We start from the raw sequence: 16,834 nt of genomic DNA, 5'->3' as shown, positions 1-16,834 counted from the left end.
CTCCATGTTGCTCCCCATTTGCTGTCGGTTCCCTATGCCCTAATCCTCTAATGGAAGAACAGACTTCCTCTGACCTCACCTGGGCTGGGCTCAGCGCTTTCTCTCCTGGAACCCATTGACCCACAGCAGGATCCCTCGACAAGGGTAATATTGCCCTAGTGGGGGAAAAATTGTTTTTTCAGTGGGAGGAAGAGGAATGATCTCAGCTATAATGATGATATACAGACCTCCACAGAGATATAGTGCATCTGTGGTATTAAAATTATAAGGGAGACATTTAGGAAAAAATATCTTAAAAGGCTTATTGGGGGCAACAAGGAAGAAAAAAGCTTGCAAACACTGCCCTAGATCCCTCACCCCACACGGATCTGCAGGCCTATGGCCGTTCCTTGAGGTAAGGGTTCAGGGCGGCAGGGGCTTGGGGGCCTCCTGGAGTTGGGGATGAGGCTCCTATTGGCTCTGATTCCCTGGTCCTGTGATGGTCTGTGGGAGGGATGGGGTGACCACACAGGTGCCAGCTCAGAGGCTGGGACTCAAGTGATTTCCTTCTCTAGGATTCCAACCCCCAACACTTGTTTCTTATGCTAGAGTGCACATGGGAGGATTTTCTTTAGAAAATCAACTCTGATCAATAATTTATTCTGCTGGAAATAAATAGATCTGGTCACCCGGGTCAGAGGCTAACTGAAACTCTGGGCCACATCTGGGAGTTTAGACGTCTGCATTTTCAACCCCCACCCTCATACCCCTACCTCACTTCCAGCCCCATGGCCAGCCTTGGCCAGGGTAAAGGTTCTCCTCACACCAGAAAGATGACCACCACCCAACCCCAGTCCATGTCCTTCATTTCAACAGGAAGAGATGGCCACAGGGAGCCTCTCCCAGCCTCTGCACGAGCCGTTAGTGCCCCAAGGGAGAAGAAAAAGACACAGGGGTAGTGAATGTCAGAGACTCCTAAATCGTATGAGTGTCTGCAGGCTTTGTTCTGGGAATCATGAGGGGAGGATCCTCTGTGTCTCTGTGTAGGGGTAGAGTATGTGCTGTGAGCTGGCCTCCCCTGGGGTGGGGAATGCATCTGTGGGTCAGTATATGTGATATGTGTTGTGTCTGGTTACTCACACCCATCTCTCTGAGTGTTTTCTCATGTGTCTGTGGATGTCTACCTGCATGAGCTCCTTCTCTGGGCTGTTATGCTAGTCTGACCGTGTCCAAGGGTGCACATGTGCACAGGATCCTGTGTCAAATAACAGGCAGGGAAATTTGCATGCAAGGTGCAGGCTGCCCTTATTGCCTTGGGAGAGAGGGTTGGTTTTTATGAGAGCAAATTAACTCATTTTTAAAGGAGTTTAAAATACCTCTACTCTCTTAGTTTCTCTAGACATTTAGGGCAGTGAGAAGTACAGGGACTGGGGACTATGAGAGGGCTGCTTGGAGGGTCCCAGGGCTTGTCTCCCAGTGTGAGAGTGGGGCTGTGGAGTTAGAGGAAAGTAGGACTCGAGATTGAGATATTAATAAACCTAGGCAGAGATGATGGGAGGGGGACACACGGCCAGGGAGAGAGACAGAAGGTGAGAGGAGGCCTGGATGGTGTTGGAATCCCAGCTCTGTCACTGCGTCAGGGCAGGTCTCATCCCCGCTCTGAGCCTTCATGTCTCCCGTCTAGAATGGATGAATCACTTCTCAGCCATAGGCTACCTGGAAAGACACAGGAGAAAGCACATGTTAAGTGCTCAGTACAGTAGCTGGCCCATGGAGACCCTTCGGGGAGGGCAAGCTGACAAAATAAAGACTGAGTTCCAGGTCACAGGCTCCTAAATCCTGAGTGTCTGCAGGCTTTGTTCTGGGAATCACAAAACAAAAAAACCAGGCTCAGAAGCGGGCTCTACTGTTCTTGAAGGCACTTGCCCTTTTTGAATCCCAGAGATGACAGATTCCCTGACCCATTCCTGTTCCAGAGGCTCTGGGTGGGCAGTGTGCTTGGGACCCCAGCCTCCATCACAGTAGCCACAATCAAAGCACAGTTGGTGGCAAGCCCCTGCTGTGTGACATGCTTTGCACACGTCACCCGTATGAGGTCCTCACAACAGTTCTAGGAGGCATCTCCCTGAGGCTTGCTTTCCTTATTTGCAAAACAGGAAGAGCTACCAAACCTGCTTACATGGTATGCCAAAAACTCTTAGGGCGATGCCTGGGACATGGGAGGCACTGAGTCAATATTACTTATTATCATTCCCATGTTACAGGTGATGAAATTGAGGCATAGAGAGAGCAAGCAGCTTGCCCAAGGGCACACAGGTAGGATTTGGACCTGGATCTCTGGCTCCGGAGACTGTGTCCTTCCTCCAGTAGGACTAGAGCTTGTCTTGTTTTTTTTCAGAACCTGGCCCAGAGACCAGAATCATTCCCATTTACTATCCCTGTGGTGCTGGCAGGCATCCTGCTGATACTGACCGTCTGCTGGCCAATTCCTCTAGATTCCCAAGAGTCCCCTATGTACCCCGGTCTCCCATTGCCACTTCCTTCCTGCCTGTCAGACTTGTCATTCCTTTAGCACAGAATCCCAGCTTGCTCTCTGCCTACCATATTTCTATCGTGAGGAAAAAATTAGAAACAGCTGTAATTATTACCTCTACTTAAGTTGCCCTCAAAGCTTCCATGGTCTGGGAAGGCAGGGGCCACAACCTGAGGTCCAGGGCAACAAAATTCCAGGTCCCTGAGAGTCTCTCCAGGTAGGTGGTGGTTACTCTAAGTTAAACTGCTTTGTATCATCCGTCAGTGTCGGGTTTTCTCTATCTTGTCTGTTTAGTTTTTAAATTCCTTTTTGCTTTCATTTGTTAATTCTTTGGCTTGCATTTGCTAGCTCTTCAAACTTGCTGAGGAGGAATTTTGCTATTGTGAGGAAGATGACCACAAGCCTTCCTTTGAGTTTTCCTTCGGCTTTGTCCTATTGTCTAAATACCAAGAATCTTCTTCTTAGATCCTTTCCCAGAAATGCAGGCAGCACGAACCCTTTGTTCCATGTTTCAGACCATTTCCCTTTCTTCATGATTTGGTGGTCTGTTGTTACATTTGCACTAAGGGGTTGGGAGTGCAGATCATATTGCCTCCCAACAACATCTCAGCTCTTGTGCCCTCCCTGACTAGGGAGCACTCCTCAGCACAGAACATGTACATGGGTGCACATGTACATATCCATGCATGGTATATATTCAAGTAAGGAGTATTTATCACATGCACACACAGCACTGTTCTAGGTGCTGGGATGCATTGGTCAAAAAGACAAAGGATGCTGCTTCTGTGGATCTTACACATACACACATACACACACACACACACACTTACACCACCTCCGCTCACACACCATTCTCTCTGTCCACACCTTCCTTAGGAGGAAAGGACAGCAATTGTGAAAACTTCTGAATACCTTGACCACAGTCTGATTTTGCTCATTAGGGTAGATGTCACTGCCTTTGGGCAAAGTGTTCCCTGCCATGTAGATGTGGGAGGTTCTCAGCCAGGGGTTCTTGTGGCATCCTTGCTTCATTCACCCTTCCTCCCCTTGTGAAAGTGATGGTGTACATTTTCTACCCAGGCATTCTCCTGGGTATGTACCTAGGATCTCTCCCATGTGTACACAAGGAGATGTGAGTGCGAATGTTAATTGTGGCTTTGCTTGTAATAGCAACAACTGGAGAAAACCAAAATGTCCATCTATACAGCAGAGAAAATGATTGAATCAGAGCTACCTGGATCATCATGAATACATCTCAAACATGTAACATTGAATAAAGAAAAAGCAAGGTTCAGGAGGTGCAGTGAATATGCCATTTGTATAAAGCTTTAAAAAATACAAACCAATGCTTTCTATTATTTATGGATACCTATATCCTGGGCAAGCATGAAAACCTGTATAGAAATGGGCATGACAAACACTAGATTCAGGAATGTGGGGAGCCTGGGAAGAGTTTATAAGGGCTTTCAATTCAAACTATAATGTTTAATTTTATAAAACGGTCGATGGGTCCATAATGTTCATAATATTATTAGCTATACTTTTTATGTCTAAAATATTTTATTGTAAAAGACACAACATCGAAAGAGAAACTAAGAAGTGTGTTTAACCAGAATTCCTCTGGGGTAAGAGTTAGAATCACAATGAAGACTTTATTTCTTTATTTGATTTGTCTTCAAGTTGCAGCGGGTTTTATTCAGGTAAGAATTCTCCATTTAGAGAAAATGACTGGAGTTTCTTTTGAAAGACGACAATAACTGTGAAGTGGCTGGATCTTTTTACTCCCATTTTGGTTTTCTGTTTACTTTCTATTGCCAATCCTGCACTGAGGGCTGTGACAGTGCCTATCTTCCTACCCTGTTGCAGTGTGTGGACTGTGAAGTGTATGAGGATGAGTGACAGGTAGCTTTCCCTGTAGCTGGTCCGCTGGTGAAGGAAATGGGTTGACCCTCCTCGAAACTGAACCTACAAAGACTTTTCCATCTCTGAGAGGCTTGCTTCATCACACAGGGTACTAAAGCCTGCAACCTGACTCATGTCCCACCTTGCTATCGCTATTCAAAGCTATCCTTTCTACCCAGGCATTCTCCTCCTGGGTATGTACCTAGGATCTCTCCCATGTGTGCACAAGGAGATGTGAGTGTGAATGTTAATTGTGTATTTGCTTGCAATAGCAACAACTGGAGAAAACCAAAATGTCCATCTATACAGCAGAGAAAATGATTGAATCAGAGCTACATGGATCATCATGAATACACCTTGAACATGTAACGTTGAATAAAGAAAAAGCAAGTTTCAGGAGATGCGGTGAATATGCCATTTGCATAAAGCTTTAAAAAGTACAAACCAATGCTTTCTATTCCATCAGTGTTCTGCTCTCTACCAGGTAACCTGGTGGACTGATCCTAATTCAGGAGTCTTGGATGACACCTTCCAAAAGATACACTTTGATCTTAGGCAGCCTTAAAGAAAGAGTAGTACCTAGACATTCTGGGTGCCTCTTGTCCTGCAAGGTGAGTCTGGCGAGGATGAGGGCTGGGAATGTCAGCTGGGAACGCCCAGGCAGGATAGGCATGAGCAGGGGGTGGTGGGGAGAGGCACATCAATAGGGGCCCTGATCAGAGCAGAGCAATTTCTGCTCTTCCCAGGCCCACTTGCTCATCCATATCATCTCATCCCACTGCCAACAGCAGTCATCTATCTTCAAGAGCCGCTCAGATTTGTGTTATCAGCGAGAATCAAATCTGGCAAAATGGCAGGAGAAGTGCTTGCATGGGGCTTTTCAGCAAAACTCAATTAAAGTGGGGAATTGGACTTGAATATGAGCCACTGTACTTACTGTTCTAATCAGAATATCCCCTCCCCTTCTACATGTGCTGGATGCTTTCATGGGATAACCTGTGACGGGTCAGTAAGAGAAGCCCTGGCTACCCATCGTTCAGTGCTTGCATTATCACCAAATCCCACAGACTCTTGTCTCAACTTCCAGATGGGGGAAACTGAGGCATATAACCTTTAAATATATTTCCCAAGACTCTAAAGCTGGTCAGTGGCAGGGCTGCATTAAAAATCCTAGTATTCTTGCTCCCAAACATGACCTGTTTTACTACCCTATGCTGGCCTGATGAAGTCCTACCCAGATCCTCTAGAATCTTATCTAAGCTAAGGTTCCTCCTGCCAATCAGAGCAATGCAGCCACAGACTCAGCCCCACTGCAGAATCTGCCTCCGAAAGACATGAAACATTTTCTTCCATCGTGCATGCCATCTAGAGCCACTACTGCTCAGCCTAGATGTCTCAGTGGACACAGCCACCCGCTTCTGTGGAGCTGCCTCCGCACTGAGGAATTGGAAGAGTTCTGTTAGAAATCACCTTGCTTATCCCAGGCCAGGTTGGAGCCCGAGTACTAGTAATGGCTGTCATTTCCCTAACCCCTACTCCAAGCTCCTTTCATTCTCACCGGTTTAGATGTTACTGTCCTGTTTTTACTCTTGAGTACATGGAAGCTCAGAGAAGGCAAGTGGAGTGCCCAGCGTCACACAGCAAATGTGGATTAGCAATTTAAAGCCTACAGCTGTCAGTCTTGGAACCCCTGAACTGCAACTGCCTCTTGTTCCCATGGTCAGGCTTTGGGGGACTGCCCCCCACCAAAGAGTTGGCTCATATTCTGTGCAGCTTCTCTTGTCCTTTTCAAGGTACCGTTCTCCTGTCCTTTCTACACACCCAGTGCCTCACAGGGCCTTGTGGAAGAAGCTTCTTAACGTTCTGCCTGTCATTATCTCCACTTGGAACTAAAGGAAAGCAAGCAAGTGTCAACCTGTGCATGGGAGAGTTCTCTGTAATGTCTGTAAGACATTAATGGAATGTTGTCTCCCTGGCAAAAAAAATAAGTCATGTGATTGTATTTAGAGTTAGATAGTGAATATATTTTGATTTAAAATGTGCAATGAATCAGAGTTAATTGCGTTTAGGTCACTGAGACCTGACCTGGAGAATACTTTCATTTCTCAGTTATCAGTACGGTGGTCTTTCTAAGTGCGGGAAAGTGGTTGCTTCCATACTCATTGGATCCCCTTGCTTTATACCTCATCTTAGGAGAAAATAAACCAGTGAGAGTTGTTCTCGGTAAGATCTGTTAGGCAGCAAGTAACCAAGTATCTGAACAAAAGTGGTTTCAGTAGTAGGGGTTTACTCGGGTGCAAAATAGGTAATTCCAGGCTTGGGGCGAGGTCATCCAAGCCCCAGGCTTTTCCTGCCTGGCTGCTCTGCCAGGCCACCAGGTCGTTATCCCTCAAGTTGCTAGATGGCTGCCCACCTCCCAAGTGGCAAGGTGGGAAAGGCATTCCTCTTTGGGAGGATAAGTTTTCTCAGTACCTCCCCACCCCCTGTAGGCTTTCTTGTCATCTCATTGGCCAGAATGGAGTTACATGCCCAGTCCTAGAATAGTCACTGGCAACAGAGAATGGAGTTATCACAACCAAGTTAGACCAAGCAGGTTTTAGTCTCATCATGCCTTATCCGCCACCATGATATTCCACACATCATTGCTTATAGCCAAGGAACTCACTTCACAGCTGAAGAAGTGTGGCAATGAGCTTGGCATAGTCCCACCCACCCCAAATAAGTGTTCTGTTACAAGGGAGAAGGCAATAGCTGTTAGGTAGCCACAAACAGCGGGGTGTACCTCAAGAAGTCAACATCTGCTTCCGAAGTAGCCAGTAAAAGAGCTGCTCTTGAAATAACAGGCGAGGGCTATAGTAGGCCTGAGGGAACAGAGGGCTGGCAGAGACACCAAAGAGGTTCTGGTCATAGCAGGGTCTGATGTCTGTGATGTGGTATAGTCTCTCTGTTCAGATGATACCCTGAGATCCAACCCTACTCTGGAGTATCCCCGAGATAGAACAGATGGGGACCCTTGCCAAGACGTCAGATTCCGGGGAGATAAAATGTTATGCTTGTTGTATGGTGTGGTGATTAAGAGCATGGGCTATGGAGTCATACGGACTGGGTTTGAATGGGCTGTTGATCCTGCGCATGTTACTTAGTTGCTGTGTGCCTCAATTGCTTTGTCTGAAAAATGGGAACAATGGTACATCCTCATGAGGTTTTGGTGAAGATTTTAAGCATGTAGCATGCTTAAAGCACTGTCTGGCACATAGTAAGTGTTACGCAAAAGGCTAATATTATTATAATGGTTATTTATTATTGTCTGATGTAAATCACATCCAGATCAGTGAGATGAAAGCCTGGGCACTGAGAGGCTTGTGTTGAGACTGGGGGAAGAATTGGGGAATAAGATCATTGTAGGTACAATTTCCTAGGACACTCCTTTTCTTTTAAAGTTCTCCATTCCAGAGAAGCATGTGCATCAGTGAGGAGAGATGTGAATATTCTAGTTTGAGAGGCATTCTGTGACAGGAACAGAGAACAAGATGTCGTGGAGGTGAACAAGATCAGCTCAGCATTTCTCTAAGCCCAGCAACATTTATTCTCATGGGGTGGGGCACCCCAGGCTCAGCACCTCCTGTTTTTACTCCCTGTTCACCTGTGTTCTAGTCCTCCCCTCTATTCCTCTTCGAATGTCATTGTAGCTGCATTGGGGATCATGGGCAAGTGGATCCAGGTTCTACCCAGAGACTGGACATAGCAATACAAAGCAGGTGCTGAGACTGTATGTTTTAGAGCTGCATTAGTCAGGATGAGCCAGATTGTGCTGCAGAAACAAATGACCCCAATATCTCAGCAGTTTCATGCAAAGGGGGTTTTTCTTCATTGCTCATGTTACATATTCGACACAAGTTGGAAGCAATGTCTGCTTGCTGAGTCACTCAGAGACTAGGCTGAGAGAGGCATCACCTGGACACAAGCTTCTAAGATTCCTAATGCAAAAAAAAAAAAAAAAAAAAAGGAAAATTGAAGTCAAGTGTTGGCAATTAAGCATGCCTACATTTCATTGCAAGTCACATGCAAGCTGCAGACAAATCACACGCCCATGCCCAACTTTAAGGCACAAGGACATGCATCCTACCATGTGCCAGGAAAGAGAAAGAACCAAAATATTTGTGAACACCACTAATGACAGGGCCTTTGAGGCTTTAGGGGACACAAACATTTGACAGGGTTAGAGTATGTATTTCCTCCTGGAGATGATGTTGTCCCAGACACACTCTCCATGAGGCCTGTGTCTCTCCTCCTTTGCAGACCCAAGAGGGTAACAACCTGGTTTGGAATTGTTGCTTCTTATTGCAGAACCTATGGCAGTAGGTGTCACTGCTTACAGAACATCTTGTCAAATAATTTTCTCACAGTGAGTCACCTTTTTTTCAGACTGCTGAGAGTCAAGCTTGCACAACCCTCCTCTTGCAGGAAGCCTTCCTGGATTGCCTCGTGAAGGTGCGCTTAATACCTCCCAAGACCTAATCCGGATATGGGTCCATCAACTTTATTTCCTTTCTTCCTCATCCCTCAGATGCTGTCCGCTCCCCCGGTGGTACCTGGGAACACCTCACATTTGGATAATCCCTTGCAGTTTTAGAAAATGTGTCCACATACATTCACATTTAATCCTTACAACAGCCTTGTGAGGTAGGAATAAGTTCATACAAGAAACCAAAACCTGAATAAATAAAGTATCTGGTTTAAGTTCCGGACTTGGAATTAGGTTGAAATCAAATTCAATTCTCTGAGTCCAGTAATAGTTATGAAAATAATAACAGCTGTTTGCAATATGGTAGGCACTGGTCTATTATCTTATTAACTCTCACAACATACCTAGGAGGCATATTGCTATATTAGCCCCATTGTACAGTTGAGAAAACTGAGGCACACTGAAGTTAAGGGAGCAGCCTGGAGTCTTACAACTTGTTAACTCTAAAGCCAGGATTCAAACCCAGTGCGTTTGGTGCCTGAGAGCATGTGCTTCAGCACCGTGCTACATCCCAAGTCCACTGTGCCACCATTCCAAGTTGTGGAGGACCTCTGCTTCTCTATTATCAGCCACTTCATCTCTAACTCCAGGAGCAAAGGTGCCCCCTTGCCCTCAGCTGCTGCATATTGTTAGTTACTCACGGGTCAGCTCACATTCCCAACCTCTCATGACTTATCTCTTGACTCCTAGTCTACTCTCATTCTCATCTTTGATGTATTCAGTGATTATTCTCCTAAAAAAAGCATGGCCAAGATTACCATCAATCTGATCCAAATGTCAGTACAGCATGCTACTAAGAACCTCCTTCCTAAAACCCCAGTCTTCCCTGTAACTCAGATTGTGAGGACTGAGGGGCGACCCCTAGGTAATCCTTGTCCACCATCATTTCCCGAAACACTTAGGATGCTCCCCACCATCCTTGGCCTGGCCCAGGGGCATACCCACAGCCAGAAGGGCCTCCAGAGGGTTTCAGCCTTGTCCTAATGGCTTGAGCAGTGATCTCTGCTTACCTAGACCTGGGAATGGGCATGTGAAGGCTGTGCCCAGTCTGCCTGACACAGCAGGGAGAACCTCAGCTCTGGGGAAAGGTGGTAGAGTGGAGGCCAGCTCACACATCACTCTTGTCTTTGCTCAGACAGTTACCCCTTCCGGCAGGCCCTGCATGCTTCCCTTGTTCTCGGAGCACACAGCTAGCACACAGCTCTCTGGGGGAAGATATACACAGCAGAGGAAATCTGAGCCAGTCTCCACTCTCCAAGGTCAGCCTGAAAGGCGAGTTGAGCGCGGGAGGATGAAGGGGTCTCTCTTTCACTCCCAGCCCTGCCACCTCCTCCCCAAGCAGCCTGGTTTTGGCCGGCGCCTTCTCTCGCCTGCCTCACAGCTTGTTGAGAAGAATGAGCTGCTTGAAGGACACTTTACAACTCCATAAATAATCACGATGTTGAGCACACAAGATGAGAGGCACGCCCTCCGAGGTGGGCGGAGGGGGCTGGGAGCTGGCTGCAGTTCTCGTCCCAGGGCCCATTGTCCTGGCTCTGTTCCCTCCAAGGAGCTGCTTTTAGCTCGGCCTCAGTGGTGTCAGCATCTCCTCCCACCCCTGAGTGATTTTTTCCCTGGAGGGGTGGAAGCCAGCAAACCACAGAGCTGTTGCTGCAAGAGAGCAAGAGGTCCAGGCCTAGTGGGGAAGCAGCAGCTTTAGAGAGTTTTTCTGCAGACACAGAGATGGATGCCCAGGAATCGATCCCTCTGAAGATGAATCACGGCAAGATGCACAAAGAAAACCCCTTTGGTCTGAACAGGCAGATAATGTTCCTGACAGGGCCTCCACTCCTTGTCAATTTGTTGTGATTGGTGGGAGAAAGAGCGAGAAGGAGGGAGGAGAGAGGGATGTGGAGGTGGGGGTAGGGGGGTCACACAGAAGGATGATGGAGACACAGAGGTGCACACAGAGATGAACAGGCACAGAGACCCAGAGATTGAGATGCAGAGACTCAGAGGCATATGCAAATGGAGAGACACTGAGACAGAGAGAAAATGGAACAGCCATGGAGAAATTCAGGATGAGAGGGCAGAGATGTTTTCTTCCTTTGATCTCGGGCCAGGGGCAGTTAAAGGCAGGGAGACTCTGGCATTTTGCTGGACATTAAACATTAACCAAGCATTTAGGTCAAGTTAGGCTTTGGCTTGTTGCTAAAAATTAATCAAAATATATATTTGTATATATATACTTCAAAACATCATGTTGTACACAATAAATATATATAATCGATGTTATCTGTTAAATTTAAAAATTAAAAAATGGCCAAATGTTTGGCCAACTCTCAATTATCGATGAATTGTTTCTATGTGTGGCTTCTCCTTGAGCTCTTGGAGGTCCCCTTTCTATTACAGATGTGTGTGTGTGTCTGTGTGTGTGTGTGTTTGAGAGAGAGAGAGAGAGAGTCATGTTGCGTTTGATGTCCAGCCAGATTAGATTTGGATTTATCTTTTCATTTCAAATTAGCAATGCTTGCCTATATCAATTCAGGTAATTAAAAGGTAACCATGAGGGAATTCATAGCACGCTCTGCATATCCTTAATGCACCTCAAGATCAGGCTTTCTCTAATTATAACCTCAGAGTCATAAACTCTCAGAACATGGTTCATCAGAGTTGGGTGGAAACCTTATAGGTCTCTCAGTCCAGTCCCTTCCATTGTAGATGGAAAAATGGAGGAACAAAGGCCACGGGGGCCTGATCAAAGGCACACATTTAGATGCAGCCTGCCAGGTGTCTTCAGCTTCTGCTTGCACAAGAAGAGAAAAGATGGAGGAATCCATGTCCCCAGGGCAGAGGGGCCCCATAGCCAGGCTTTGCTGACTCAGAATCCTTCTCAATGATTCTGCTTCTCACTGACCAGTACTAGAGCTTTTTACTTCTAGTCTATACCAGACTTTGCAGGGGTGTTTGGGGAGTGGACCTCAGAGGCAGAAGAAAAGCATCCACCCTTGATGTTTATACAAATTCTCTCTCTCGGTACTTCTAGAAATGGATCATCAGACATGGGGACAGAGAGTGGGATACACATTGAGGCTAGTTGTGAGGCAGGTCCTTCAAGATGCAGGAAGGCAGAGTAACTATTTCTAAAACTCATTCCAGGAAGCAGGTAGCCCTAGCCTTCCGGAGCAGTGGTTTTCAACCAGGGGCAATTTTGGCAATGTCTAGAGACATTTTTGGTTATCACACCGGTGATTCTTCTGGCATCTAGTGGGTAGAGGCCTAGGGTGCTGCTAAACATCCTATAGTGCACAGGAAGGCCCCGCGACAACAAAGAATTGTCTGGCACAAAATGTCAGCAGTGCCAAGGTTGAGAAACTGTCTCCTAGAGGAAGCAATCCATCTTGTTCATTTTCCATCCGTACCACTCACATTCAAGTGTGGAAATGCTCATTGTTTTGCCTATATAGACGTGGGCCTTATTCCCAATGGCTCAGAGGGGATAGACTCACTGGTAGGTGAGGTGGGGAGACATGGGTGAGATGGAGGCATGTTTAATAATGTGAGTGGGTCTCAATAGACTTTCCCTTTCTACTTCAGTTCAGGAAGAAGGAGAAAGAGAAGACAACCTCTACTTGTTTTCTTCTTACCTCCTTTCTTCTTCATCCTTACCTTGCACAGTCTCTGCCTGCTTCCTTCTCCCTTATTCATTTTCTGTTCCAACCCCATCTTGTCTAGGACCTTGCCCTTTCAATTTCTTGATGTCTCTCTTCTGTTCAAAGCTAAATATTACATAGAACAAAGCACAAGTTTTCACCTTTTCCCCTTGGAACCTAGACCCACTGCTACCCAAAGATGATTACCACAAGCCTCACTCCCTGTACATTGATGTATTGTAGCAATGCCACCCCAGAATGGCTCAGGGTCTCCAGAGGATCCCCCAGGGTGGCCTGATGGTACTGACCCTTCACCCTGACCACTGCGCCTGTTGGCAAATAAATTGATTATAGGAGCTGCTTAAGGACTCTGATAGAACAGAGGCTATAAACATGAAACATGTGGATCAATGTTTGTACTATTTACTGGCATGTGTGACTCAGGCAGCAAGAGTGTGAACATTTGTCACATGGAGTACAAGGGGCTGGCTGGAGGGGAGTAGTTTTTCTTCCGTTTTTGTGAATTACGAAGTCCCCTGACTTTGGTGAGCATGGAAGAGTTGAGGTTCCCACAGTTGTAGATCCATGCACTCATCCTTTCTCATTTTTATTCTGATCAGGGTTATGTGATTCCAGAGAAATATCATGCAGATGTAAAAAGATCATCAGCTCTGATATGCAAAGGCCTGAGTTCCAATTGTGGCTTGGCCAATGACTAGTTTTGTGACTTTGGGCAGCTAACAGTGTCTTCCATCTGTAGAGTATAGTAATAATAATATAACAGAGTCGTCTTTTCCTCTGTCCTCAGGCAACCTAGCAACCAAACAACCTTGGAGCACACAGTAGGTGCTTCTTAAATGTTAGTCCTTTCCCTTTGCCAGGAAAATGAAGTCACTGTGTTGTTGGCAAATGTGCCTTCCCAACTATGGAAAAGTTTGTACATCTTCACCCCTAATATCTACACATACTGAGTTCTTGATGTGTCCCTTGAGGAAGAATGATTCACTCACTCCTCCAGGTGAGACCCTGTCAGCCTCTCCAAAAAGTCTTCACACTGTAAAAAATGGGCAACCTGACTTATCTTTGCTGCCCCTGCCCTCTCCCAGCACTCTTTGCCAGTTTTCCCTGCCCAGACACCACGTAGTTGATCATTCAGTTCTGCACAGCTAACCCTCCAGGTTCTGCTAAAGGTCCTGCCCTACATTGTGCCAGGGTGGGGTGAATGGATGTGGGTGCAGAAGGAGTTAGGACCTCAGAGAGGCATGGATTACAGAGACCACAACCCTCCAGGGATCCAGGACTCCCTGGTATTAGAAGAAGACAGAATTCTGCGGGGATCAGGATTCTGCTCTGACTGGACATATAACCCAGATGCCATATGACTTGGAGGGTCCTGTTGGCCAAACGGTCCACTGCTGAGTTGTGCCACCCACTGGGCCAGACCAGAACCATACCCATCCTCTCCACGTTCTTTGAACTCTGAGTTAGAGTGGCACATGGTAGGTGCCCAGTAAAGTTCCCCCAGGAACCATTGCCTCAGAGCCAGCCATGGAAGAAGGGCAGGGGATTCCTGGCCCAAGGTCAATGTGTTGGGCCATTCTCACATCACTATAAAGAAATACCTGAGACCGAGTAATTTTTATATACATATATATATAAGGTTTATTTTGGCTCATGGCTCTGCAGGCTGTATGAGTAGCATAGTACTGGCACCTGCTTCTGGTGAGGGCCTCAGGAAACTTCCAATCATGGCAGAAGGCAAAGCTGGAGCCAGTGCATCACATGGCGAAAAAGAGAAGGGGGTGGTCCAGACCCTTTTAAACAACCAGATTTCATGTGAACTGACTGAGCAAGAACTCACTCATCAACAAGGGGATGGTGCTAAACCATTTGAGAGATCCACTCCATGATCCAGTCACCTCCCATCAGGCCTCACCTCCGATACTGACAGGATTGCATTGGGGATCCCAACATTGGAGATTGCATTTCAACATGAGATTTGGAGGGGGAAGACATCCAAACTGTATCAGTTGGCCGGTGCTGGCTTCCACAGTGTTCCTGATGAGGCCGCGGTAGGCCTCACATCCAAGCTCTTGCTACTTCCAAACTGGAGGATACCTACTGCCTGCCTCCCCAGTTCTAGAAGGCAGAATGTCCACACTCAGATAATGCATATGACTAAGGAGGTACTGAGAGGAGGCAAGTTTGGAGGGTGCACTTCTTAGGAGTCTTTTCGTACAATTCAGCCAATAATGAGTATCTTTCAACCCACTTGTGGACATTCAGGTGAGAAAACCCACGGGCAGGGGCAAGGGCAAGGGAAACATTCTCTCTTTCTCCCTGTCCTTCCTCCCTCCCTGTAGGGATGTGCACCACCCTTCCGCCCTCACCTGCCTTCTCTTAAGTCTATTTTTGGAGCCTCAACTCTGTGTGTGTGTGTGTGTGTGTGTATAGTATGTGCATGTGTGTAAAAGTAAAGGGCCCCATGGAAGGTAGATAGGCTTTCTCTCCAAAATATGCCTGTGTGTGCAGACCTCGCTATTTTCACAAGGGCTCTAAAGGGGATAACAAAATTAAGTTAAATCAAGCACAATGCAGTCAAATTATAGCATTTAAGCACCATATCAGCTTACAAAGTGCCTTCATGTGTAGTCACCAAAACATCCTGTGAAGAAGTATTCATTTTAGCCCTAAATTACAAATAAGGAAACTGAGGTTCAAAAAGAGAAGCACTTGCCTGAGGGCCCACCAGTGGTAAGTGACAGAGGTGGACCTAGAGGCCATACCTTTTGACTGCAAAGCAAAAGCTCTTTCCACCTCACAGAAGAGTTGGCAAGAGAAGATAAATAGGTGTGTCCAAGTTTCTAGGACCAGAAGGCCACTGCGGGTGAGCCTGGAATATAGTTCTGGGTTTCTGAGAGCCAGAGTCAACAGCTAGAAAGGAGAGAGAGAGAGGAGATGATTTCAGAGAGTGGAGGGGGAGGGATAGTCATGGGGAGATGGGCATGGTGAGTGCAGGGACTTCAGGGGCAAAGTTGTGCAGGCACAAGGGAGCTAGGGGCAAGTGATCGTGGAGAGATAAGGGACCAGAGAAGTGCCTTCATCTGTTTCCTCCATGGGTCTCTCCCTCTGTCCCTGCATCCATTTCTTGGCTTTTGTCCCTCCCAGAGCTGATCCTTAGCACCCCCAACACCCTATGCATATACTTCATAAGACTTCCTGGGGAGCTGGGAGATGCGTAAGAGGCATGCAAAACCCTGGTCTAAAGTTCTGGCTCATCCTTTCTCCCATCACTCACTTCTGCCTCTTTGCTCCAGGGAACACTAGCCCCAGTACAGTGAAACCACACAGACATACTTTGCAGGGGTCACAGAATTATATGGGTCATCTGGTCAACCCTCAGGGCATAGTAGAGAAAACTGAGGCCCAGAGAGGGGAGGTGGCTTGCAAAAGGACACACACTGGTTAAGAATCGGGGCAGGGAGCTGGCATAAACCAGACTCTTCCCCCACTGCAAAGGCTAGGAGGGAAGAGGGCACTGGAACCTCCAAGCCATAGCCAGCAGCAGGGCCACAGCCTGAGACACTGCCTGCCTCTTCCAGAGTTGATCCCAGACACTCTATCTTCCTCCCTGGTTTACTGTTTAGTGTTTTTAAAGCACATCTCAGTTCAATGCTTTTGCTACAGTAAATATCTAATAATTGTTTCAGACTCTATTACTCGCCTCACAAAATAGTGCCTGGAAATGGTGCTTATTTAGGTTTGTGCTGAAAGAGAAAAAACTCAGAAAAGGCCTGTCACATCTCAAGTGCTGTTGACTGTTTGTGGTCCAGAGATGGGGGTGGGGCGTGGCCCACTGCCGAGTACCTGGTGCTGGATACTCCTTCTAGCTGTGGGGATGCTGGTGCATTTATTAACCTGCTAAGCCAGTCTCTGCCTCCACAAAAGCTGCTGAGACTGTGTGTGTGTGTGTGCGTGCATGCATGTGTGTGTGTGTGAGAGAGAGAGAGAGAGAGAAGAGATTTACAGGCTGAAGTATATCTCTGAGTATTAATATAAAAATGTGTATGCCACATATCACCTTGTGTGTGTGTGTAGGCATACACACACATGTCCAAACATGAAAGTGAGTCCATACTTTTAATGTTCACAACCATCCCCAAAATTGTCCTCACAAAAGAGACCACAGCTGGAAGGCAGGGGTCATAATAATCACATCAACTTTACTATTTACAAATGGTTCTCGCATCCGTGATTTCCACT

This window comes from Gorilla gorilla, chromosome 5, assembly GCF_029281585.2.
Source record: "Gorilla gorilla gorilla isolate KB3781 chromosome 5, NHGRI_mGorGor1-v2.1_pri, whole genome shotgun sequence".
NCBI classification, from domain to species: domain Eukaryota; kingdom Metazoa; phylum Chordata; class Mammalia; order Primates; family Hominidae; genus Gorilla; species Gorilla gorilla.
This window is presented reverse-complemented; position numbering follows the sequence as displayed.